Genomic DNA, 27,743 nt, shown 5'->3' on the forward strand with positions numbered 1-27,743 from the left:
AGGAATAGGATATGGATAGTCTAGACTAAAGAAAAGAAGGACTCGGGTGACAAGATAGTTGTGTTCCTGTATTTGAGGGCTGCCACAAAGAAGAGGGGGTCAACTTATCTTCCAAAGCACCTGAAATTAGGACAAGAAGCAATGGATGGAAACTAATCAAGGAAAGAAACACCCTGGAATTAAGGAGAATCTTCCTAACAGTGAGAACAATTAACCAGTGGAACTGCCTACCTTCAGAAGTTGTGGGTGCTTCATCACTGGAGGTTTTTAAGAAGAGACTGAACAACTAGAAACCTTATACAATTTCAGACAAGTGGCTGTCCTGTCTCTTCTAAAAACCTTCACACATTTTTTTAAAAAATAATCAAAATGATATTTTCAGCAATTCAGTGTGGACTAAGCATTTGTAATGACCATGGATGGTAATAATGGGGTAAAAAAAAATCAAAGAAGGAGGAAGAATCACAGGAAGCATCCAACATTCTATCCAGACAGGTTCTTTTCTTAGCCACTTTTTAGCTTCAGAGCTGAAGAAATTTCTTAGATGGGAAGTGAAACGTCTTCAAAGAAAAACCAGAAAGTCCAGTTGCCTCTTGGAAAAGCACCTTTTGGACAACCATGACCTGGATGACTCCATAGACACCATAGACACTCCTTAATTGGCAGCTTTAAGCAAGAGGAGTGCTCACTAAAGCAGCGTGGGAAGCTACGCCCGGGCTCCCCGGGAGACGGGAGCTTGCAGGGGGCCGATCTGGTGTCCTCAATGGAGAGCAAAATCTGGCTGCTCCCTGGATCAGGCCCCGTTTACTGCTTCGAGTCCCAAGTGGCAGGAGACGAGGGCTGCTTTGCACCACCGGCTGGTGCAAATAAACCGAAGTGGAATGCTGATGCCATGCAAAATGAAATAGAGAAAAAGAGACAGAATGAAAGAGAGAGAGCATGAGAAAGAGAGAGAGAGAGAGACAGAATCAGAGAGAGAGAAAGACAGAGAGAGAATGAGAGAGAATGAGAATGAAAGAAAATGAGGGACAGAGAAAGAGACAGAAAATGAAAGAGAGAATGAGAGAGAATGAGAGAGAGAATGAGAGAGAGACAGAATGAAAGAGAATCAGAGAGAGAGAGAGAATCAGAATGAGAGAATGAGAGAGAGAGAGAATGAGAGAAAATCAGTGGGAGAGAGAGAAAGAGAGAGAAAGAGTGGGAGAGAGAGAGAGAATGAGTGGGAGAGAGAGGGCGGGAGAGAGAGAGAGAAAGAGTGGGAGAGAGAGAGAATGAGTGGGAGAGAGAGGGCGGGAGAGAGAGGGCGGGAGAGAAAGAGGGGGAGAGAGGGGGAGAGAGAGAAAGAGAGAGGGGGAGAGAAAGAGAGAAAGAGAGAGGAGGGAGAGTGCCTGAAGGACCCCATCCCATCACTGGGAGTCCAGGCGCTTCAGCAAGCAGTATACTGGATTCGTATTAGTGGTCCACTAATTTAAAATTATTTACTTGGTGGTCCCTGAGGTCCAAAAGCTTGGGGACCCCTGGTTTAAAGGGCTGAGTTTAATGCACATGGCACAGGCTGAATACTCAAACAATGCTTAATAATTCCCACATTGCATTTGTTCACAAGTCACATGTTTACTTGTTTACCTGATTCCTGTATAAAGTTAAATGAAATCAAATTGAATAAAACACATACTAGTTCTATGGATTTCACTTACTTTTTAAATCCAAAATCCTTGGTAAAAGCAATTATTTTTCAAGTAATCCATATCAGAAAACTTAGCCGTGGCCTGATTTTATAATGCAGTTGAAGCTAAGAGTCCTTAGTCATTCTAATATCTCATTTCTTTTCAGGCAAAATAAAAGGAAGGGGAGAAAAAGCATAAATAGCACATTATAATTTTTCTAAAGTTATAAACTGACTACATTAAAAGTGATATTGTGCTGTTATTCCTCTGCTGTCTGAAGTACCCTGGACTGTCTGGTTGAATTATGAAACATAATTCAATTATATTATGGTTGATAAGTATTTTTTTTTTGTAAATCCTCCAACAAATGGTTAGATAAGAGCTCTAGATGCTTGGTTCTAAATTGTATTTTTCAAGGTTACCTAAGAAAGTGCCGCTTTGGTTTACCCCAAACATTAGATGAGAATTAGTCAGAAGTTATATAACCATTTTCTTGAAGTGAATTTCTAGTGAATTCTTTAACTTTTTATCCATTTAAAATGAGGTTAACTTTTGAAATAATAAAGATTTTCAGGCAATGATGAAATCCAATTTTTTTTACTACCAGTTCTGTGGGCGTGGCTTGGTGGGCGTGGCGTGGCTTGGTGGGTGTGGCAGGGGAAGGATATTGAAAAATCTCCATTCCCACCCCACTCTGGGGCCAACCAGAGGTGGTATTTGCCGGTTCTCGAAACTGTTCAAAATACTGGTTCTCCAGAACCTGTCAGAACCTGCTGGATTTCACCCCTGTTTTCAGGCCCTTTTCAAGTAAGGCTATTGGACCTGGATTGCAAACCCTCAACCCAAGCTGTGTCTTTTTGCTGACATCTGGTGGCTGTCTGGATTTCTGCAACTGAAATCTGGTAGCACTGATTCTTATTTTACAGCAACCAGAAGACAATCATAGACAGCATATGAAGAACTCTGTGAATTCAGACCAAAGGCTCATCTATTATTATGTTCTCAATTGTTCCAGGAAGTATCCTAAAGATACACTCTTGGGAGTGGTGGCTTTTTTTGGCAACACAGGAGGAAAGTGATAATAATAATAAAAAAAGGGATGGGGACAAAGGATTGTGCCACAGAAAAGATTAGTAGACCCAGTTACAAAAAAATTGAGTTGTGTTACTATTTCATATCAGATGTTTATTCTCATTGGGGAAAAAAAAATACTACAGCATGACTGTGAACTAAGAACCTATACAATGTTAATATTTCCAGGGACAAATCGTAATTAGGAACAGTTAAGATTAATTAGGGTTAGAGTTTGCTTGCAGATTAATATATGGAAAAACTAACAATTTGGTGATGTATTGGAGAAAATACCAGAATTATACAATTGTACAAACTTGCTTAATAATGGATTTTTTTAAAAAAAGCTTAAGGATGAATGCATCTTTTTAAGTTTAAAGACATATAAATTAAAGGATGAAATGTGATTTCTCAATTGCAAGCAGGCTCTGTAGTTTTGCAGCTTTGCTTCTACTCTTTGCTTCCCATTCCTGGCTTTGACATAAAAACTAAGTGATACTTCAGGCAGCATGCAAATCCAGTTTCTCGTCCCCAGAAAATAATACATCCTAAATCTGATCACGGACAAACAGGTATGGTACAAATTCAGAGAGGGAGCTATTTGAATGGACTCACTCTTGAATTTATGCTCACTTGCACAAAGCATGTAGTTCTGAAAGAACATTTATTCCTGTTGCCTTGGAAAAGGAGGGAAGGCACTGACAATTTTATTCCCTTATTGGTCAGCTGGAGGAAGCACATTGGCTGGCTCATGCTGTTTCCTGCCTGTTCTTAGTATTTTTAGGTCAACAGAAGTGAAGACAATCACACCATCATTTGCCAAAATACTTTGGAGGATTGAAATGATATAATGCAGAAGTGTCCCCAATTTGGGTCAACACAAATGGACTTTGGTGACAGAAGGCTACACCATGGAAGATAAATATTCTCGCTCTTTGAACTCATTCAGATAATTACACTTTTTGTCTCTCAATTCTTCACAATCCGGTTTAAAATGAAACCCTAAAACTGTTTGGTTTTTTGGTTTTTGTTTGGAAGATTTTAAACTACTTGAAGATTCATCCGGACATAAAGATGACAAGAACGTAGTCATGTTCACCTGTTTACAAGTTTATATCTTACGGAGGACTAGAAGCAAATAATTTCTTGTTCTTTTCTCTATCACACTGGCCAGTAACTGAACACAGAAAACAATCAGTCATTTAATATCCTTTTTCAATTTTCAAACTAACTAATAACTGAAATAACTAATATCCCATCTCCACAGACACCACTCTGCTAAATAAATATCCTCATATGTAATTTATTTTTGCACTGCATATATGAAACATTTGCCCAGTGTCTTGAAAAGAACTGGGCAAGGAAAAGGATGATTATGCACATAAATGCAGCCATTCAGTAAACATTGAAAAGCTCCCTTCATTTCATTGATAGCAAATCTCTGCTCTACTCTCTTTATATGTAATGTTACTATGCCAGATATTCTGCATTCAAGACCATTTCTGTTTTGCTACATTGGAGGGCCTGATGGATCACCTGGTGATGATGAGGAATGAAGCGGAAAAGTCTCATAGGTTAGAGACTCCAACAGCAAATTTCTGAACCTTATTGCAACTGCTGCTGAGTAATGGGACCAGAAGCCAGGACAAAGCAAAGAGGGTGTGGCAAGGTGAAAATTGCTTCCAGTGGGAGCACAAACCATCCAGTGTTGGGTTTCAAATTTTTTTACTACTGGTTCTATGGGCATGGCTTAGTGGGCATGGCATGGCTTGGTGGGCGTGGCTTGGTGGGCGTGGCAGGAAAAGGATACTCCATAAAATCTCCATTCCCTCCCCAATCCAGGGGAAGGTTACTGCAAAATCCCCATTTCCTCTCAATCAGCTGGGACTCGGGAGGCAGAGAATAGATGGGGGTTGGGCCAGTCAGAATTTTTACTACTGGTTCTCCGAACTACTCAAAATTTCTGCTACCGGTTCTCCAGAACTGGTCAGAACCTGCTGAAACCCACCTCGGAAACCATCCTTGGAAACTTGAGAAAACTAGTTTTGGAACAGCATTTGTTAAGCTAGGGAAAAGGAGTCACAACTCAATCTTTTAGGGGACAGAGAAGACCATCTAGTCATCAGTAGAAAGAACAATTCTCTTGTCCCTTTTAATTTTTTCCCCAGGATGCTAGAGGCCACATGTTGCTCTCCTCTTGACTAGCTACAATAGAACATCTCAGTGCACAGATCAATGTTACTGCTTGCTCATACCTATAATGTCCATTCACCAATTATGGCAGTATTTAACTATTATCTCAAAGTAGAAAGAGCCATTGCTCAATGATTGAACAGGAACTTTGCTTGGACCAAGGCTACATCCATAGAAACATTTGATATTTGAGTGAGCCGTGGTGTCACAGTGGTTAGAATGCAGTACTGCAGGCTAGTTCTGCAGACTACTGATTGCCAGCAGTTCGGCAGTTCGAATCTCACCAAGCTCAAGACTGACACAGCCTTTCATCCTTCCGAGGTTAGTAAAATGGACCCAGTTTATTGGGGGCAATATACTGACTCTATAAACTGCTTAGAGAGGGCTGTAAAGCCCACTTCATCCTTTGGATCATGCCAAAAGCCTCAGCTAGAATGAACAATGATAAGAAGTTATGAAAAGTACAGTTTATAGCATCTGAGTAATACCATATCAGGTTGTCTACCATTAGTATAAAGTTAGTATATGACTCAATGTCCTATATTTTATCTGAGCTTCCTTAGACATTCAGTGAATGATGATAGCAAATCATGGATTTACAACACAGGGAAAGAAAAATCCAGGGCTATATTTAAATTTATATTATGGCTATTAATTTCATAGCCAAACACTTTTCATACGAAGTACACCAATCTTGTTTACAATGTGTTTTTTTTCAAGGCTGAACCACCCATTATGAAAACACCTAACTTCAGCAATATAGAACAATCAACATTTGCCCAACAAAAGGGATGTGGCACTATGGAAATATCATAGATAATTGTCATCATTAGCAGTAGATGAGTGGTTGCTATTTAAAAATAATTATCTGATGCAAATGACATTCTTATACATTGTAAAGGACAACACTTATGTACTTGAATGAAAGATTTGAATGAAACTAAGAGAAGGAACAATAAGGGAAAAACATTTCCCTTATTTACAAGTAATTTTTTGATGGAGGTTGGGGTCAAAGGAAAACATTTGAATTTAGATTATTTTGCTTACACTGTTGCGAAAACTTGTCTTTTCAGAGTGCCTAAATTCTGAAGCTGGAATCTTAAAAAGAGTCATGCAGGCGAGCCTGATGTTCAGAAAATTTATTTTGCATCAACACTTGACTGCCAATAGGCCTTCATGGTTTATTTGTGCTGCCAACTGTCCCCAGTGTAGGACAGCAACCATTTTTGAAGGGAAAGATCAGACCAAGACATCTACTGTTTCCCAACCCAATGCATCTTCTTGAACTATTTTTCTGCCACATTGCCAAAGATGCATTTTTCAGGTGAAAAATGCAGAAAGTCCAGTTTTTTCTAGAAAAAGCACCTTTGGGACATTTTTCAGGTGAGTTAGTAACAAGCTAATAGACCTTTGCAAAGCTTTTAAAAGGGTTTGTTTTGATGAAGGTTGACGCAAAGCAACCTTCAAAGCTTTTTTATGACAATCTCATCCTACCCCAAAAGTGAAGTGAATCTATGTAGACATTCCTTCATATATCCAGTTTATTGGGCTATTAATCTCTGCCATATATACTCTCTTTAAGTTGGTGGCTTCTTTGATTCAATACCATGAAGGCTAATTTAGACTTACTTGCAAATGCCTATAGCTGTCAATGTATTCCCATGCTGCAAAGGGGTTGATCAGTAAGTGTAGGTTGCAGATGGCTGCAGCTGTTGTGGTCCACCAGCAGCCTGCAGAGCTGGCAATGGAGTCGGACAGCGATGAGACTGAGGTGGGGCCTGGGCCATCGGGGAGTAAGGTGTGGACTCCAGAGCCTCCAGAGACTGATAGTGAGGCAGAGGAACAGTTGGAGCTTGTTCCTAATGCACGCATGAGAAGAGCTGCCGAAGGCAAGAGCAGCTCAAGCAAAGAGGATGACTTGGGAGTAGGGCCAAGAGATGATTGGCCCCTCCCATAAGGCTTAAAACAGACCAGCAATGGTGTTTGGGCTTTGCCGGAAAACAACATTGGTACTTTGTTTTCTTGCATTTATTTTTGTATCGGTGACTTCTGAACATTTGCCAAGAAAGGCCGTTGGCAGTTTGCCTAATTGGACCAAGGTTTTTGATAAGACTGAGGAATTTGTGTTGGGAGGAATTTGCTTTAATTTAGTTGAACTACGCTGGGAATGAAGTAATTCTCAGCTGTTTGAATAAAGTTTGTTTGCTTTTTCACTGACTGAGTTTCCTACTACCTACTTGAGGCAAAGACCTCCCAAATCCCAACTGTGCTTTGTGCAAGATGCTGATTGGCTGATCCAACTTCCTGTTATGTGTTTTGCTGTCTGAGTGGTTCCTAGCCAGAACATTATATTTGCAGAAATGTAAATGGAACACCAGTGCAACCATTCCCAAATGATGCCGCCTGAGGTGAAGTGCCAGAGAAGTCTACCTGACCCTTAAGAAGAGCTTTCTGATACTGAAGGCAGTAATGCAAAAGGTCTCCCTTGAGGGAATAGGAAACCCTTGATCTGATTCAGTGGTTCCAGAAATATCTGGAAAGATTTCTGCCTTTCTGAGCTCTGATGCTTCCTCTGAAGAGGAGTCTTCCAAGAAGGGGGTGATACTCTCCTGAATTTTAGACAGATATCTTTTAACCCCTGAGCTACATGCCTTTCCCTTTGCTTAGGTTGTTAGCATCTGGAGATAGCCATACTTAGTTGATTGCTGTAGTAAGGAACCTCTCAGATCAGGGTTCCCCACCTTTCTAGCTGGGTGGCTTGGCTGGGGGGAGGGGAAGGAAGAGGGGATGGTCTGTGCAAGCGTGAAACTCCATTTGTGCGAACAGTGGGTGCACACATCTGCTGCTCACACAAATGAAGCTTTGTGTATGAGCACAAGCGCCTGCTACTCATGCAAGTAGAGCCACTCACGCTGCCCAGTTCCACATGGGCTATGGTCCACTGGTGGGCTGCAATCTGTGGGTTGGGGAGCCCTGTCTTAGAGAAATAAATCTCCTAGGTCATTGCATACCATGGTAACCGTGGCAACATTTATTTTAAAAATAATTACATTTGCTTCATCTTCTTGTGGAAGGAGAAGCTCAATAGAGAACGTTGCTTCAATATGGAAGAGGAAAGAGTCCAAAAGAGTACATCAGATAATGCTGGTTAAACTGTTCACTCAGGGAATGAATGAGCTTCAGGATCATGAAAAACGTCCTTCATCATGGAAAGAAGCTTTTATTTCTTTGATTTATAATAAAGGAAAAGATTGACTCACCTAGAGTCATACAGACCTATTTCTTTATTGAATGTAGATTATAAGCTTTTTCCAAGTGAACACTTGCAAAGAGAATGTTGAAATAGCAAGGCTGGAAACCATAAAATCTCTTTGGGGTTCCCCTTTTCATGTGTCATAAAAGCAACTGGATTGCTACCCTCAGAGTGAGTTGCATTATTATCTTGCAGTCAGTGATGACCACAAGGAGAGCAATTTGCCTGGGAAAGACAGACTTTTCAGAAAAATATACCCGAGGAAGGAGAAATATATTGTTTGATTTCTTTAAAAAAAAAAGTTATCTGCAGAATCATGGGACTAGTAGAGAAATTCTTCAAACTGCATTCTCCCCCCACTCAGCTGTCAGTTAGGTGTGCTACCAGTGCAAGGAAACACCTTACATGGCTGTGCCATTGCATGAATTTGTTTAGAAGAGCAGGTAAAGCTTGGGGGTGGAGTCAAGAGAGTAATCAGCTTAGAATCATTACGTTCCCACAAATGACAGAATAACAGAGTTGGAAGGGACTGTGAAAAACTTCTAGTCCAATCCCCTGCTGAGGCAGGCAACTCTATACCATTTCAGACAAATGGTTGTCCAGCCTCTTCTTAAAAACTTCCAGTGTTGCATCATCCACAACTTCTGGGGGCAAGTCAGTCCACTGATTAATTGTTCTAACTGTCAGGAAATTTCTCCTTAGTTCTAGATTGCTTTGTTCCTTGATTAGTTTCCATCCAATTGCTTCTTGTCCTGCCTTCAGGTACTTTGGAGAATAGGTTGACTCCCTCTTGTTTGTGGCAACACCTGAAATATTGGGACACTGCTGTCATGTCACCCCTAGTCCTTCTTTTCATTAGACTAGACATACCCAATTCCAGCAACCATTCTTCTAGCCTCCAGTCCCCAGATCATTCTTGTTGCTCTTCTTTATACTCTTTGTAGAGTCTCATCATCTTGATTGAGACTCTTAGACCAAAATGGTCTAAGTCTGACTCCTCATGAATTCTGTTGACTCTTACCTAGCACCAATTTAGTGCTGACCATTAGTTGACTAGATTCTTATGTATAGGCATGAACAATAAATTATCTTAAGGGTGGAACTTAATGCGTGATCCTGATTTTTTGTGCTCGACAATTTCTCAGCCTAAGCAGCTGCCCTACAAAGTGGAAATCAATCAACCTGGCAAAAAATTAAAGTCACAACTCTCCTAATCTACAGAAGACTTAGCAGGAAAAAAAAAATCCCAATACCTGGGAGTGATAATGGATACAATAATAATAACTGTTACTATCCTAATGAGTCAGCTTGATGGTCCAAATTTAAGATATCATTGAAAGTCTTTAGCTGCACAAGGTCTTATATTGTTAGTGTATCATCAGTGTATTAATTTCTGGAAAATATTGTAATAGTTATCTATGGCTGTTATTGATCTGCAGAAAACAATGTAAATAAATTGGTATGAAAAACTATTGGGCAATATGTTTCATCTTCAGGAGCTCTGAAATGGAATTAAATAATAGTAGCTATTTGTACGTATATACATGAAGCAGATTTGCCAAGGCCTTGTCATTGGTGTGGTCTTATTCAGTGGCAGGGGAAATTCCTGAAAAAGTGTGTGTATATATATATACACATGCATGAAACACAGAAGGAGCCTTAAAAGGATATGAAATGTATCTTAGACACAACAGAAGACATTCTAAATTAATATTGCAATTGTGTTGGATAGCATCCCAGAGATCCTGCTTTTTTCTTGCATGCCAATATATCTGTTGAATGTTTAATTGTTCTTAGTAACAGTTTTATTATACTTAATTCAACTTAACTCTCCCCAGAATTCCAGCCTAGTCACAGGACAGCATATTCTCAGTTCCCTAAAAGATCTCAGTTCCCTACAAATTGTAAGTACAAAATAAATGCTTTCCTACCTGAAAACCATCACGAATCCGCTCTTAGACCCCTTGCAATTTGCATACCGAGCAAATAGATCAACAGATGATGCTGTTAATATGGCTCTGCACTACATCCTACAACATCTTGAGTCTCCAAAGACCTATGCAAGGATCCTTTTTGTAGACTTTAGTTCAGCATTCAATACCATCATTCCAGACATTCTTCTAACTAAGCTAAACCAGCTACAGGTACCGGAACAGACTTGTAAGTGGATCACAAGCTTCCTAACAAACAGGAAGCAGCAGGTGAAGCTAAGCAAGATCACATCAAATACCTGTACAATTAGCACAGGGGCCCCCCAAGGCTGTGTGCTCTCCCCACTTCTCTTCTCTCTGTATACCAATGACTGCATCTCCAATGATCCATTTGTTAAGCTACTGAAGTTCGCAGATGACACAACAGTGATTGGTCTCATTCGAGACAATGACGAATCCGCATATAGACGAGAGGTCGAACGACTAGCCTTGTGGTGCAACCAAAACAATCTGGAACTGAACACACTCAAAACCGTAGAAATGGTGGTAGACTTTAGGAAAACCCTTCCATACTTCCACCTCTCACAATACTTGACAACACAGTATCAACAGTAGAAACCTTCAAATTTCTGGGTTCTATCATATCGCAAGATCTCAAATGGACAGCTAACATCAAAACATCATTAAAAAGGACAACAAAGAATGTTCTTTCTGCGCCAACTCAGTAAGCTCAAACTGCCCAAGGAGCTGCTGATCCAATTCTACAGAGGAATTATTGAGTCTGTCATTTGCACCTCTATAACTGTCTGGTTCGGTTCTGCAACCCAACAAGAAAAACACAGACTTCAGAGGATAATTAGAACTGCAGAAAAAATAATTGCTACCAACCTGCCTTCCATTGAGGACCTGTATACTGCACGAATCAAGAAGAGGGCCGTGAAAATATTTGCAGATCCCTCGCATCCTGGACATAAACTGTTTCAACTCCTACCCTCAAAACGACGCTATAGAGCACTGCACACCAGAACAACTAGACACAAGAACAGTTTTTTCCCGAAGGCCATCACTCTGCTAAACAAATAATTCCCTCAACACTGTCAGACTATTTACTGAATCTGCACTACTATTAATCGTTTCATAGTTCCCATCACCAATCTCTTTCCACTTATGACTGTATGACTATAACTTGTTGCTGGCAATCCTTATGATTTATATTGATATATTGATCATCAATTGTGTTGTAAATGTTGTACCTTGATGAACGTATCTTTTCTTTTATGTACACTGAGAGCATATGCACCAAGACAAATTCCTTGTGTGTCCAATCACACTTGGCCAATAAAATTCTATTCTATTCTATTCTAAATTTGAGCATTAAATGTTGCCCCCTTCTACTCAAGGCAAAAATGGTCTGATAGGCTTATATGAAAACAGCAGAGACTTGATAGCATTGGAAATAGATACTAGACTAAGTGGGTCGTTCTATAGCCTTTGGTTGAAGAAATCTTTGGAACATTTCATATCGAAAAGTTCACTTAATTTTTTCTGCCCATGCTATACAACTTATACACTTCTTTAACAAAAATGCCTTTTCTAACCGAAAACGTTCAATTGTGTGTAAGATTTCTCTCTGATAGTTTATCTTTTGCTTTTTAAGGCATACATATCATTTCTCACAGTTTCTGTTTATCCTGGAATCCCATCTGTTTCAATAATTTTGTAATTTGCTGGAATCCCATCTGTTTCAATAATTTCACCATTTGCTATTGATATATTACTGTTGGTAATAGCAGCGGCAGAAGCAATTATCAACATCAATATCGTCAGTTTATCCGTAGATCTGAAAGCCTATTATTTTTTTGTGACAATGAATGTATAACGTGAGAAAGTTTGACACAAATACGATGGCGTATTTTTCTTTATCTACTTTGTAGATTCTTCTGGTTTTTCTTAACAGGAGCTCCACATTTTCAAGCAGGTTCTGTTGTTACTATTGGGAAATGGTTGAGAATACAAAGAATACCAAGAACCAGTTTGAAAAGCTTCTCCCACAATCGTTGTTTCTGTAGAATGGAAATGCTTAGGCATTGTCACGGGGGGGGGGGGAGCTAGGCTCTCAGTGTGGGAGTTGTTTACAACGAGAACAAAATACTACAAAAGCCCTCGAAAGGGGGCAAAAAAGGCCTCTCACTGCCACTTTTGGGATTGAAGCAGAATTCCACCAGCCTTTCCTCATTCGTTACTTTCCAGTTTTGCTCTCTGCAGATATTTTGGAGCATCTGGGAGGCTGTTTTTGTTCAGCATAGAGTTTAGAAGGCTCAGCAGGTGGCAGCACCTACCCAACCTTGTCTGATCTTGAAACCTAAGCAGGGATCACCCTGCTTGGATTGGGGAGGGGCATTTAGGAATTCCAGTACCGTTGCCTAGAACACATCCTGGAAGGAGACATTGGCAAAGTGCTTGTCCAAAACCACATATATCATCACTAGAAGTTGACCTTAGCTTGTGGGTGCCTTTGACTGTTGTTGTTTTTTTTAAAAAAAAACCAACAACTTTAGAAAGAGAATTGTGCCTTACAATCTTTCAAAAGTTGCTTCCTAACTCCGGATGCTTGTACTGAAATTTGGTTTGAAGGGAGGCTTTCAGTGAATTTTTGCACAAAACAAGAGCTGATATTTCAGTATGATTGCTTGACACATATGGATCTTATGTCAGTCTGCTGGATCTTTTTTTTTAAAAAAACTCTTCTTTTTCTTTTAGAGACTTGCTTATAATTTAAAACAGGGGTCTCCAACCTTGGCAACTTTAAGACTTGTGGACTTCAAGTCCACAAGTCTTAAAGTTGCCAAAATTGGAGACCCCTGAGTTAGAGAACCAAGCAGTTTTCAGAGGCTGTAGATCAGACAAGATCAAAGTGTACCAAAGTGTAACAGTTGGCAGGTCCATTAATGAGAACAGATGTTATTTTAATGTATTTGTCAGATGGATCAATAACGGCCACCTTTGAGATAACGCTCAAAGCTATTTAAAAGCTTTGTGAGATCAACATTAGCAAGGTGGGTTCTTGATTGAGCCTCCTCTGTGAATAGCCTTCATGCAAGCACACCTTTCAAATGAGTTTGTTCCAAAAGCACTTAGCTTCTCTGAAAACAAAGTATTTGTTTTTCTTTTGTTGAGACAATTTGCTGCTAGTTACTATTCATGCCAGAGCACTTTTGTTTTCAGCTTCTTGTTTCACCTTCAGTAATTCCATAATTGTGGAAAAAAGGATGGTGGTAAAAACAACAACAAAAAAGTACATACATCCCTTTTATGCTCAGAAATGTTACACATTAATTCCCGTTCCTTTAAAGACTATTGTGAACCAAAACTACTACAGATCTGTTGGATATGTTTTTGAACAAAATATTGTCTTTGCACACGCTGGCTGATCTAGCAAAGCTTTAGAATAAGGCAGACTTTTGTGGTGGCCAATAGAGAAAAATGTAAGGTTCTGCATTTATGTATTTAAAAATGCATAGGAGCAAGATATATGGTACCTGGCTGGGTATTTGGGAGAAGGATTTAGGTGACCTGATTTAATAAAATAAAATAAAATAAAATAAAACCTTGAGGGTTTTTTTAAAAAAAGAGATCTCTTTAACCTAAAGAAAAGAAGACTAAGGAGAGACATGCTAATTCTCTTCCAATACTTGAAGGGCTGTCACATGGAGAAGGGTGTGGCTTTATTTTCCATAGTGCCTGAGGATGGGACAAGAACCAATGGATCAAAGTTTTACAGTGAAATATCCAAATTTGAAATAAGAAGGAATATTCTGAATGTGTGAGCAATTAAGCAATAGAACAATCTGCCTCCTGAAGTCATGGAAGACCCATCACTGGAGGTTTTTAGACAAATGATGGGGAACCCTTAGGATGGTTTGATGGACTTCTGGGATGGTTTCAGGATTCTTGCTCTGGATAGGGAATTGGACTAGAAAACTCCAAGGTGCTTTCCATCCCTATCATTCTATGATTCAGTGGTATTTGGTATCTAAGTGGCTCTACAGTACATATATACAACCACAAGTCAAGTATTCATATGTCTGGAACATTATGTTTTTGGCACCCAATTGTGGAATTCTCTACTGCAGCTCATTTTGATATTTTATTTGGAAAATACAACATCGAGAGAAAGGGTGAATTTACTTAGTATAGAGGAATATTGTAGTGCATTTCCCCTCCCCCCATTTCTTTTTTTAAAATGCCAAACACCTGGGAAATGAGGCTAACCAGGGGTGTTAAAGTCACGTCAGCATGGCAGCATCATGTGATGTATCGGTAGTCTTTTCCCCTTCACTAAACTAGGCGTGGGCGTAGCCAGCACATGATGCATCCAGCCCATGGACCAGGAGTTCGACAGCCCTGCTCTACACCTTTGTTCTTGGGATCAGTAACTTTCAATATGGAAAAGGCCTGGGAACATGGACAAGTGTTAGAGAGGCCCATTCAGAACCATTCAAGTTCTGTTTCCTACACCCAATCTTTATTAATGAGAAGATCTCAAGACCATCTTTAACTAGTGTGGTTAAATGCTATTCTGCTATGCTATGGGTTGTCTCATATGGATGGGGGAAAATGATTAGTAAGTACTTCTACATATCCCTGTGCAAAAGCAAGAGAATCCTTTCCATCTTGCATAATGTTTAAATGTCCTATTATGAAAAACTATTCTTAGGGGTATCAGTAATTTCATTTCCTAAATACAGGGCAGTGGCAGTAGAGTCACATTTTCAATATTAAAATTGGAGAAAAAGTTGGTTTTTTTCCAACTTCATAAAATAGTAAATATTGCAAGCCACCTTTTCTTAAGTTTCAAAGCTGTTACTCTAGGGACTGAACAAATATATCTCTGTGAAATATTTTACAGAGCTTATTTGGTATGTACTGGCCCTGATATCTCCATATAACAATACTCTCTTTCTACTGTTTTCTTTATACAGCCTCATATCATGCAAGTTACTACTGCTATTCCACAAATATGAAATTAAAAATACCTTAATTAAAACATTTTCAATGAAACTATAGTTTTCTTCTGCACTTTCCTCTAGTAAGCACTATAAATTGTCTTCTCTTGATGATGTCATACTGTGGTGTCAATTAAAAATGATATGTGAAAATAATTTAGGGTCATAAAGGAATAGAAAGAAAAGGTTACAAAACATGAGGTCATGACTGGGCAATTAGAAATGCAATAAATGGAGATGATGTATGGAGAGAAATTAAAGCACATAGAAAAGGAAGGTGTGCTGATTTTCATGCATTTAGGTGCTAGTTAAATTGCCAAGAGTTGGTTCCATGGATTATTTATTTATTTATTTTATTTTATTTATTTATTTTGTCACAACAATATATGTAGGTATCATACAAAAAAATTATATAGTATATAAACACATATGTGAGTAAATATAAGGTAAATATAAGGAGGTATAAGCATATATATATATATATATATATATATATATATATATATATATATATATATATATATATATATATATATATATATGAAGAAGAAAAGAAAAACAATAGGACAGGAACGGTAGGCACGTTTGTGTGCTTATGCACGCCTCTTATGGACCTCTTAGGAATGGGGTGAGGTCAATAGTAGAAAGTTTTTGGTTAAAGCTTTTAGGATTATGAGAAGAGACCACAGAGTCAGGTAAAGTATTCCAAGCACTGATGATTCTGTTACAGAAGTCATATTTTCTGCAATCTAGATTAATTTACAACAATACAGACTTTATGTAATCTTGCAATATATATCTGCTTTGCTGTGAACAATTAAGACTTTTGACCAAGCAAAAGTCAGGGAAGAAAAGAAACTATCTTTTTAAAATTGATGTTTGAGTAATTAACATTGCAGTTATATAATTAGAGGAGTCAGTGGATAACTTAAAAATATGGTATTGTTAGTATAAGATTCAGCATATGTCAGGCACTTTTATCCTAAAAGGATAACTATATAATTATATACAATTCTATAATTAACAATGAGCAGCATTTGAAGTGTATGCACCAAATATCTATGTTATTGGTATGGACCAATCCTGTACTAATCAATTGAGTCTGACCTGAGGGACATTTATACTATGATTTAGATCAGGGGTCTCCAAATTTAGCAACTTTAAGATTTGTGGACTTCAACTTCCAGAGTTCCTCAGCCAGCGGAACTTTGGGAGCTGAAGTCCACAAGTCTTAAAGTTGCCAAGGTTGGAGACCCCTGATTTAGATAAAATCAGACATTGGAGTAGGAGGCACTACACATACTTCTCGACTTACAACAATAACTGAGCTCAAAATTTCCATTGCTAAATAAGACAGTTATTGAGTGAGGTTTGCCAATTTTTATGACCTTTCTTGCCATAGTTGTTAAGTGAATCACTGCAGTTGTTAAGTTAGTAACCCTGTTGTTAAATGAATCCGGCTTCTCCATTGGCTTTGCTTCTAGAAGATTGCAAAAGGTGATCATCTGATCTGGGGACACTGCAACCATCACAAATACTTGCCAGTTCCAAAGGTCTGAATTTTGATCATGTGACCATAGGGATGCTGCAATGGTCGTTAAGTATGAAAGCAGACATCATTTTTTTCAGTGCTGTTGTAACCTCAAATGGTTGAAGCGAAACGAATAGTTGTAAATCCAGGAATACTTGTGGCGTAGTGGTGGTCCATGAGACTTGTGCAAGAAGAGGAGATCTTTTTGGCCCTGCTTCCAGCCAGACACATGATGCAGGCAATGCCAAGAAAATTAAAAAATAGCATTAGTGAAAATAAAGTCTGAATGGTTTTTAGCGACCAAATTACATTTTTTAAAAATTTACATTTATATCCCGCCCTTCTCCGAAGACTCAGGGCAGCTTACATTGTGTAAGGCAATAGTCTCATCCTATTTGTATATTTATATACAAAGTCAACTTATATGTCCATATCCAGGTTTTAAGTAGAACTGGATGGAACTGGGGTTGCCAGTTCGTCAGCGAGCTACTGTATTAGATTTGTGCAATTCTGTTCCATTGTTCCCCCTTGCTGCATGATTCTTCCTGGTTTTGTGAAAAATTGAAAATATAGGAAAGGAAGAAAAATCCCCAAACAAAAGCACTATTACTAGGAGAGGTGTGGGTTTGTCTTCAAAACATGTTGCTAATTTGCTCTGGGTGCAACCCGACACTCCATTGTGTAGAAAGCTTAGAAAAGTGTTCTGAAGTCAGACCCTCACTTTACTTGCTGCAGTATTAAGAATGGCAGCTGTTTTTGTCCCTGCTTGGTGATGTGCTGAAGAAGTAGCTGTAACGGGTCCTTGGGACTCTCTGAGCTTGGTTGTTTTCTTGCATAAATTTCATTACTCAAACTAAGTAACATCATCCATGCTGGGGATGAGCATTGATGATGTTACCAAGTTTGGATAATGAAACCTCTGCACTCCTGCAATCAACCACCATGTTCAGACAACACCAAGAAGGCCTACAACTATTCTCTTTCAGAGATAGCAATAGTTACTCCTATTAAGCTACTTTAATATATAAGAAGGATTTGTGGGACAGGATGATTGAGAATCTTGGAGATAGAGATGCCTAAAACAAGTAAGTACTCTGTGCTAGAAGCCTGATGACGTCTCCTTTTGGTCTTTATTTCAAAAGCCACATTGTGGTGTACAATGTATACTAAACACCTCCACTAAACACTATTATCTAAACTTCTATACAAGGCTTCAGTACCAATTGATGAACTGCTCTAGTTGTATTCAAGTTGAGTGGATTTATTTTTAGTTAAGCCATGATCTTGAAACTACAATAAATAATGACAACAACTGCAGGTGAATGGAACCCTCTGTGGAAATTCATGATTTACTTACTTTCTGGGCTTTATACTTTTCAAGGGGAAAGTTGATTTAATGATTATTTCCCTACCCATTGTAGAAAACATTGGGCTTTGGGGGGAGTGGGGTACAATCAGACAAATGCAAGAAATAAAAGCATAAGTGAGTATGCATGTGTACGTTCAAGCAATTTATTTTATTTCTTGTTTGCCCTGAACTGGAGATTTTTGTTATTGCAGGTTTTGTGACAACCTGGAGCAGAACTCTGCTTTGGCTCTTGATTTTCAGAGCTTCAAGGCTGGTAGGTTTGAAGATGGTCCTGGAATTTATGTCGATTATATTTTACAGCAATATTTAAAGCCTACTCTAATATAATATAATTCCAATTATTATTTCTTAAAAGGGATCTTAATTGCAATTGATACAAAATTGGGTGTAAGGAGTGAAACACAAAATAAAAGGATTTATTTCTTTTATAAATATTCTTTTGTTAGAAATTGCAAGAAAAATATGGGATTCAGCAATTAATCAACCCTCTCTTCATATGGGTGATTCTGTATCAAACACAAAACAGCACTTTAGACTAAAAAATAGAGATATCTATTCTGTTTTTTCCAAAGGTGAATGGGATGTTTGCGTTGGAGTGTCAACAATTTTGTCATTAATGTCAGCAAGAATCCCACTGTTTTAGATTAATGGCAAAGAAAATGGAAACATTACAGTAGGTACTCTGCATGTGGTAATCTTTTTGAAATGTTGCATTTCAAATTCCCACATTTTGCTCTCATTGCAATTCCCACTGTCTGAAACAATAAGAATATCCACTAAGCTGTATTAACTTTGCAGGGGGAAAAGAATCAGTGATGCTGCCTGAAGGAAAAAATGGAGTACATTGTTTTCATTTTTCAGTAATTTCTTGACTGAAACTTTTGAATTTGTTAATCATGTTGGATGTTGAATATTCACAAGGTAAATATGTGATAGGGAAAGAGCAAAAGAGAGAAATGGAGCCTTTTTCAAAACTGAAGAATTCATGGTAGCTACATTTCACATTTCGAGCACTTCCCATAAATGATTTGGAAGAAAACTGCAAAAATCTAAAATTTTTATATTATAAAGAATATTATAATTATAATACTTTATATTATAAAGAATCTCTTCTGGTTATTAGAGTGTCCTTTCTCCTATCCCAGAAACTAGAGGTAATAATGTTTGTTTCAAAGTTTGCATGAGTCCTTCTATAGGACAGATGTAGGGGAACGAGAGTCAGAGACTGGGGGAGGAGTCAAGAGAAGAATCAGCCTAGAGTCCTTACATTCCCACAAGCAATCTGTCCAGTCCTCTTTGAATTCCATTCACTCTCATCTAGTGCCAGCTTAGTGCTGACCATTAGTTGAATTGATTCGTGTGCATAGGCACGAGCAATAAATCAGTTTATTTGGAATTTAATGTTCGGTTCTGATTCTTCACACCTAATAACATAGTGTTGAATAGCATGTTGGACTTGGATCGAAGAGCGTATGGATGGACCTTGAAGATACCATTTTTCTCAATCTCAAAAATTGATTGTTAAGACAAAATGAAAAAAAACCTCCATCCTCAAGTCTGTGGTGGATAGGTATATATCAATCCAATATCTTCTTTGGCTTTCCCTAATTTGATGCATTCCAGTGTTTTTTAACATATAATTTCCATCACAGGTTGACATCAGAGTCAAAGTGTCTGCTATTTTTAATAAAAACATCTTTTTTCCTAATGAAGATATACTCTTTAGTTGCTTGTATAACTGTTTTAAAATGTATGTACGTGTGTATCTATACTCTAACCACAGTACATTCTACATTTTAATTGCTGAAAATGTGTAAAAGTAATCACTAACCTACAGTACACTTTCCAAACTCACCCCTTAGTTCAAGTAATGACGGTTTTGAAACATCAGTACAATTTTTTTTTATTCTTGCACAGAATGCTTCATATTAAAAAGAGGTACTTTGCTTCTGCTTTCTGTCTAGGCTTATACTGTATGTGCAAAGCTAAGTAATATTAAAAGGTTTTTACTAGACAGGACTTGCATTATTAGAGCAATGTCACTGGACTGAATAACCATTAAAGTGGTTCTGATGCATGAATCTACTACTAATGTATTATAATAATTAATACGATGTGCTTAAAAAGAGAACATACAGGTAAAATATATGGATGTGTAAAAGATATGGATAGCCTGAAAATGTGAGACATGGCATCTAAATATTTTTTGCTTCTGTGAAATCATGAAATTTACAGAAAATCTTGTAACCAGATATTACTAGCATCCCAGCAAAGGCACGAGTTGTGTCTTCTGTATTTTAAGCAGTTGAACGTATCAAAATAAAGTTACTTGCAGATGAAAACTAATATATATGTTCACAGGGCATTAGGTAAAGTGCTTCTGTGTGACAGTGATAACAATTACATCTTTAGTTTTCATTTAGGTGATTTGGAGAATTAGTTTTGATATTCATGGAATTACCATGTGTTCTTTTATGAACCGGGAGCAACTTCGTCAGTTATCAAATCCTAAGCAAGTTTTGATCTGGCAACAATGAAGGTTAAAAATCTTTTCAATCGCTTCCTTATTCTGTTTTATACACTTTCAAAAACAGGCTGTAGTGCTCTAATTTACATAAGCCCTAAAGAACGTTCAACAAGATCATATCATATTGTATGTAACATATAGCATTGTTTGTCTTTATTTCAGGTGTTTTTACGCTATTTCAGTCAAAGGAATCTGGTTTACAAGACCAATTTAAACCATTTATTTATTATTTATTTATTTAATTAAACTTTTATACCGCCCTTCTCCCGAAGGACTCAAGGCGGTGTACAGCCTACATTAAAACAATTAATATACACACTAAAATAACAATTAAAAAACTTATTCAATAAAGGCCAAATTAAAACCGTCCAATTGACCATATAAAATACCTAATAAAATTAAAATTTTAAAATTTAAAATTTAAAATTTAAAAATCAGGCCAGTCCCGCTTGGATAAATAAATAAGTTTTCAGTTCCCGGTGAAAGGTCCGAAGGTTGGGCAATTGGCGTAAGCCGGCGGGAAGTTCGTTCCAGAGAGTAGGTGCTCCCACAGAGAAGGCCCTTCCCCTGGGGGCCGCCAGCCGACACTGCTTGGCGGACAGCACCCTGAGAAGACCCTCTCTGTGAGAGCGCACGGGTCGGTGGGAGGCATGTGGTAACAGCAGGCGGTCCTGTAAGTACCCGGGCCCTAAGCCATGGAGCGCTTTGAAGGTGGTAACCAAAACCTTGAAGCGCACCCGGAAGACCACAGGTAGCCAGTGCAGACTGCGCAGGAGTGGTGTTACTCGGGAGCAACGTGGTGCTCCCTCAATCACCCGCGCAGCTGCATTCTGGACTAGCTGAAGTCTCCGAGTGCACTTCAGGGGTAGCCCATGTAGAGAGCATTGCAATAATCCAGATGAGAAGTGACGAGAGCATGAGTGACCGTGCATAAGGCATCCCGGTCAAGAAAGGGGCGCAACTGGCGGACCAGGCGAACCTGGTAAAAAGCTTTCCTGGAGACGGCCGCCAAGTGATCTTCAAACGACAGTCGTCCATCCAGGAGAACGCCCAAGTTGCGCACCCTTTCCGTTGGGGCCAGTGACTCACCCCCAACAGCCAGCCGCAGTTGCAGCTGACTGTACCGGGATGCCGGCATCCACAGCCACTCCATCTTGGATGGATTGAGTCTGAGTCTGTTTCTCCCCATCCAGACCCGTACGGCCTCCAGGCAACGGGACAGCACTTCGACAGCTTCGCTGGGGTGGCCCGGGGTGGAAAAGTACAGCTGAGTATCATCAGCGTACAGGTGATAACTCACCCCAAAGCCACTGATGACCTCTCCCAACGGCTTCATGTAGATGTTGAACAGGAGAGGCGAGAGAATCGACCCCTGAGGCACCCCACAAGTGAGGCGCCTCACGGCCAATCTCTGCCCCCCTGTCAACACCGTCTGCGACCGGTCGGAGAGGTAGGAGGAGAACCACCGATAAATGGTGCCTCCCACTCCCAACCCCTCCAACCGGCGCAGCAGGATACCATGGTCGATGGTATCAAAAGCCGATGAGAGATCTAACAGGACCAGGGCAGAGGAGCAACCCCTATCCCTGGCCCTCCAGAGATCATCCACCAACGCGACCAAAGCTGTCTCCGTGCTATACCCGGACCGGAAGCCGGACTGGAACGGGTCTAGATAGACAGTTTCCTCCAGGTACTGGGGGAACTGCCACGCCACCACACTCTCTACAACCTTCGCCACAAAGCAAAGGTTGGAGACTGGACGGTAGTTACCCAAAATAGCTGGGTCCAGGGAAGGCTTCTTGAGGAGGGGTCTCACCACCGCCTCTTTCAAGGCGGCGGGAAAGATTCCCTCCATCAGAGAAGCATTTATAATTCCCCGGAGCAAGCCTCGTGTCACCTCCTGAGTGGCCAGCACCAGCCAGGAGGGGCACGGGTCCAGTAAACATGTAGTGGCATGCAGCCTCCCCAGCAACCTGTCCACGTCCTCAAGAGCCACAGAATCAAACTCATCCCAAACAACATCAACAAGACGCGCCTCAGTCATCTCATCCGGATCATCGCAATCTTGGTCCAAGCTATCCCGGAGCTGAGCGATTTTATCGTATAGATAACCGCTAAACTCCTCGGCACATCCCTGTAAGGGGTCATCCCATCCCCCCTGGTGTAGGAGGGAACGGGTCACCCAAAACAGGGCGGCCGGGCGGTTATCTGCCGACGCAATGAGGGAGGAAGCGTAGGAACGCTTCACCACCCTCAGTGCCACTAGGTAGGTCTTTGAAAAAGACCTAACTAGTGTCCGATCAGCTTCGGAACGGCTGGACCTCCAGGCACTCTCTAGGCGTCTTCTCCGGTGTTTCATCTCTCTCAGCTCCTCAGAGAACCAAGGAGCTAATTGAGATCTGCGCCGGGTCAGAGGCGGCAAAGGCACGTCACGGTCCAAAGCCCCAGCCGCGGCCTGTTCCCAGGCCGCCACTAGTTCTTCGGTCGTGCCGTGGGCAAGATCCTCAGGGAACGGCCCAAGCTCCGTCTGGAACCTCTCGGGGTCCATCAGGTGCCTGGGACGGAACCAACGCATTGGTTCCGTCTCCCTGCGGTGGTGAGTAGCGGTCTGAAAGTCTAGGCGGAGGAGAAAATGATCTGACCATGACACCAGTATCGTCACTAAATCTCTTACTACCAGATCATTAAACCACTGTCCAGAGATATAAATCAGGTCCAGTGCGGATCCCCCCATGTGAGTAGGGCCATCAGTTACTTGAATCAGGTCCAAGGCCGTCATGGAAGCCTGGAACTCCTGAACCACTGTTGACGACAAGCCGGCCGATGGCAAGTTGAAATCACCCATGACCAAAAGTCTGGGGATCTCAACCGCCACCCCGGCAAGCACCTCCAGCAGCTCAGGCAGGGCTGTAGTCATGTAGCAAGGAGCCAGGTATGCGATCAACAGACCCATTTGATTCTTATGGCCCCACTTCACAAGAAGGGATTCACAGCCGGCTATCTGAGGAACAGTGGTCTCTCTCGGCTCCAGACCCTCTTTCATTACAACCGCCACCCCTCCACCCCTACCCTGGGCCCTCGGTTGATGGAATGCTCAGAAACCTGGAGGGCACAGTTCAACTAGGGGCACCCCCCCTTCTGCGCCCAGCCAGGTCTCCGTAATGCCCATAAAGTCCGTGGACTCCCCCTGAATAAGGTCACAAATCAGGGGGGGGCTTATTAACCACGGACCGGGCATTACACAACATCAACCGGAGGCCTGGGCTCTGAGGATCCTGACCTTCCGGGGAACGGGAGAAGACTGGGGGGCCGGAGCACGTGATCACTTTTAAACAGCGAACACGTGCTCCCAAAAAACGATACGGCCCCTTGCTTCCACCATATCTGCCCCTCCCACTTACCATACAGATGGAACCAACTTCCACATCTGGAACGTACCCCTCACCCCCCTCCCTCGGACCAGGTGAAAAAGCACCGTGAACAAATCCTGGGACTGGACCTACCCTCCCCGACGGGTTCTTCCCCCCACCCGTCACTTCCCTCCTCCCCTTTAAAAAACCCTTATTAAAAAACCTATGTACAAAACCCCATAAATTCTTCTTCCTCGCATGCCACCTCTCTGGGTCCCAAGACCCCTCGTTAAGGCCGGCCCTCGATAACCCAGGGGGCCATTCCTGCGAGGCGGGGGAACCTCGCAGTCGAAGAAGTTCAGCAGACGTATATTTCATGCATAAAGATATAAATAACAGTGGGAAAAAGGAATTCCCATTCTACTAGCATATATGCAACAACACCAATGAGAGGAATCAGTGGGAACATACAACCCAGATTCATTCTGTACCATATACTGAAGCCCTCCTTTTCATCTAAACACCAAGGTTTTAACAAGGTTTCTGAATTAACAGTGTGGATGTGGATTTTAGTTCCACAAGAAGGGAGCTTTAGCAGACAATGCCCTCTTCTGAGTCTTCTCTTACTGCTCCATAGGAAGAATGGGGACTTTCAGTGTCTGTTCAGCAAAAGTGTCTCAGGTATTGCTTTCAGCTGCTTTACTACACTGGAATTATGAGATCAGGAGAACACCCAGACTAGTTCTTCCTAGGGGAGCACAACCATCCTTTCACATCCTTTTGCTTATACGAGAAAAATTACAGAATAGCATCTCCTAGTTTTGTACTTGGTCCAGAAGGATACTATGACTGAAAGCATTGAAAGTTGCTAAGCATTCTATCAGGCCAAGTAGAATTGCACTTTTCCTATTTAGAGGACTCAGATTGTTGGGGGCAATATGCTGATTCTGTAATCTGCTTAGAGAGGGCTGTAAAAGCCCTCTCTAAGGGATACTATGAAAGGGATACTATGAAGCAGTATCTAAGTCTAAGTGCTATTGCTATTGCTATTTAAGGCCTACATCAGATTACTAAGAGTGGCCAGTATGGGTTTCATCCTGTGCCCAAGTCTGAACCTTGACTGAAATGAATAAATATAATCCACTTCTTCTAGAGCCCCAGATAAATAGAACTGCAGAAAAAACAATTGCTATCAACCTGCCTTCCACTGAGGACCTGTATACTGCACAAATCAAAAAGAGGGCTGTGAAAATATCTACAGACCCCTCACATCCTGGACATAAATTGTTTCAACTTGTATCCTCAAAACAACGCTATAGGACACTGCACACCAGAACAACTATACATAAGGACAGTTTTTTCCCAAATACCATCATTCTGCTTAACAACTAACTCCCACAACACTGTCAAATAATTTATTAAGACTGTTAATAATAATAATAATAATAATAATAAGACTCTTCTTTTCTTCCTTACTAGTATCTATCTCTTCCCACTTATTACTACAACCATTTTGCTTGTATATCTCAATTTATATTGTTTTTATTTGTTTCCTAGTATGATTTAATAGCTTATTAGTAACCTTGACTATCACTAAGTGTTGTATTGTTTTATTCTTGTTGAATGTATTTTATTCATCCTTAGGTACACTGAGAGCATATACACCAAAGACAAATTCCTTGTGTGTCCAATCACACTTGGCCAATAAAGAATTCTATTCTATTCTATTCTATTCTATTCTATTCTATTCTATTCTATTCTATTCTATTCTATTCTATTCTATTCTATTCTTGTAGTTACTACTCTACCACCATCTCAATTACCTTCCGCCAAAAGAGGAAGTTGGAGTCTAGGTGATAATTTTTCTGGTATAGCTGGATCAAAACTGTACCTTGAGTAGGAGGCACAAAAGATCCCTTTTAATAATCTCTTAAAAAGGGACCATTGGAGACAGATGGTAGTTGTTGAAGACAACAGTATCCAGGGGTTCCTGAAGTGTGAGCCCACCACTGTTTACTTCATGGCAAAAGGTATCACCTCCCCTTTAAAAGAGACTGACCCCCCACAATCCTGGAGGCATAGTATGCTTATATTTTTCTCCACAAATAGTATTCCAAGAAAACAAGCATTTATTATTGGTATTTCATGGCAATAGCTGAACAGAGACCGCAGTCAGTGCCTCAATGGCTGGCCATTCCCTATTATATTAAAAAAAAAAGTACAAGGAATCAAACTGCTTACATTTCTGAGTCCTTCATCAATTATCTCCAATGTTCCTTAATATGACATGGCAACCGTATTATTTTTGTGTTCTTTTCCCAATAATGATGTGTAGCCATGTCATGACCCCTAAAGTTGGAAGGTGAGGTCAGTGAGATATCCCCTCCAATTATTGTACCAAACTGTTCTGAAGAACATAAGATAATAAAGACATTTCTTCTTCAGTTCTATAGGCAGCTGTAATGGGCTTTTCTCATCAGGAAAAATAATGTGTGAATATCTAATGTGGCAACGAAGAATTCTAACATTCCCTCATAATAAGACTCAAGCCGTTGAATACTTCCCAGGCCACTCAAATTCAGCCTTGTCTGCCTGCAACCTTCCAGATCAGTAAAAGCTATTGTCAACAAACTTGTGATATGCTCAGATCTTCAGAGTTGTGCTGACCTAGAATGAATTCGAAGATCTGTTCAATCATCTTCAATCCCTTCCATATGTGGAACTTCCCCCGGGTTTACGCCAAATACCTGACCTTCGGACATTCCATCGCGAACTGAAGACATATCTTTTTATTCGCGCGGGGCTGGCTTAAATTGAATTTTATTAAATTTTAAATTCTTATTAACTAATTTTAAATGGGGTTTTTAGTTCATTGTATACTTTTCAGGCCAATTTTAAAATAAGTTTTTTAATTGCATTTTAAATTGTATATTGTACTATCTGTTTTATTTTGCCTGTACACCGCCCTGAGTCCTTCGGGAGAAGGGCAGTATAAAAATCAAATAAATAAATAAATAAATAAATAAAATGTGGACAGTCTTGAGTGGCTTAAATTTTAGCTCCCTAATATTACAGAATATCCCTAGAACTGGATTTAATCCAAGTAGAAAACTGGATTTAAAGCTTCAGCTCCTGGATTCATATAGGTCAGGGGTGTCCAAACTTGGTCCCTTTAAGACTTGTGGACTTCAACTCCCAGAGTCCCTCAGCCAGCAAAGCTGGCTGAGGAACTCTGGGAGTTGAAGTCCACAAGTCTTAAAGGGACCAAGTTTGGACACCCCTGATATAGGTAGTCCTCAGTTTATGACCACAAAGGAGTTCAATTTTTTGTTGCTAAATAAGACAGTTGTTAAGTAAGTGTTACCCTATTTTATGACCTTTTGTGTCACATGGATTAAATGAATCGCTGCAGTTATTGTTAGTTACACAGTTGTTAAGTGAATCTGGCGTCTGCATTGACTTTGCTTGCCAGAAGGTCGCAAAAGATGAACCTGAGACATTGCAACCATCATAAATACAAGCCAGTTACCAAGTGTCTGAATTTTGATCACGTGACCATGGGGATGCGGCAACGATTGTGGGAAAAATAGTCATGTCACTTTTTTCAATGACTTTAAATGGTCACTAAATGAACTGTTGTAAATTGAGGCTACCTATATTCTGCAAAATGCAGGTAATTTAACCTGGAAAAGTTTCCCCTCCATTTGTTATCTATTTATTTATTTTTTTGGCATTCAGTGTACAATTGTGTTTTAAGCTGTTCCTGCTGTGTACTTTTTTTAAAAAAAAAATCTAAACAAATCAAATCTGTATGGCTTTGTTGTGCTCAAACATACAGTATAGAA

The sequence above is a fragment of the Ahaetulla prasina genome, chromosome 2 (assembly GCF_028640845.1).
Source record: "Ahaetulla prasina isolate Xishuangbanna chromosome 2, ASM2864084v1, whole genome shotgun sequence".
Taxonomy (NCBI): Eukaryota; Metazoa; Chordata; class Lepidosauria; order Squamata; family Colubridae; genus Ahaetulla; species Ahaetulla prasina.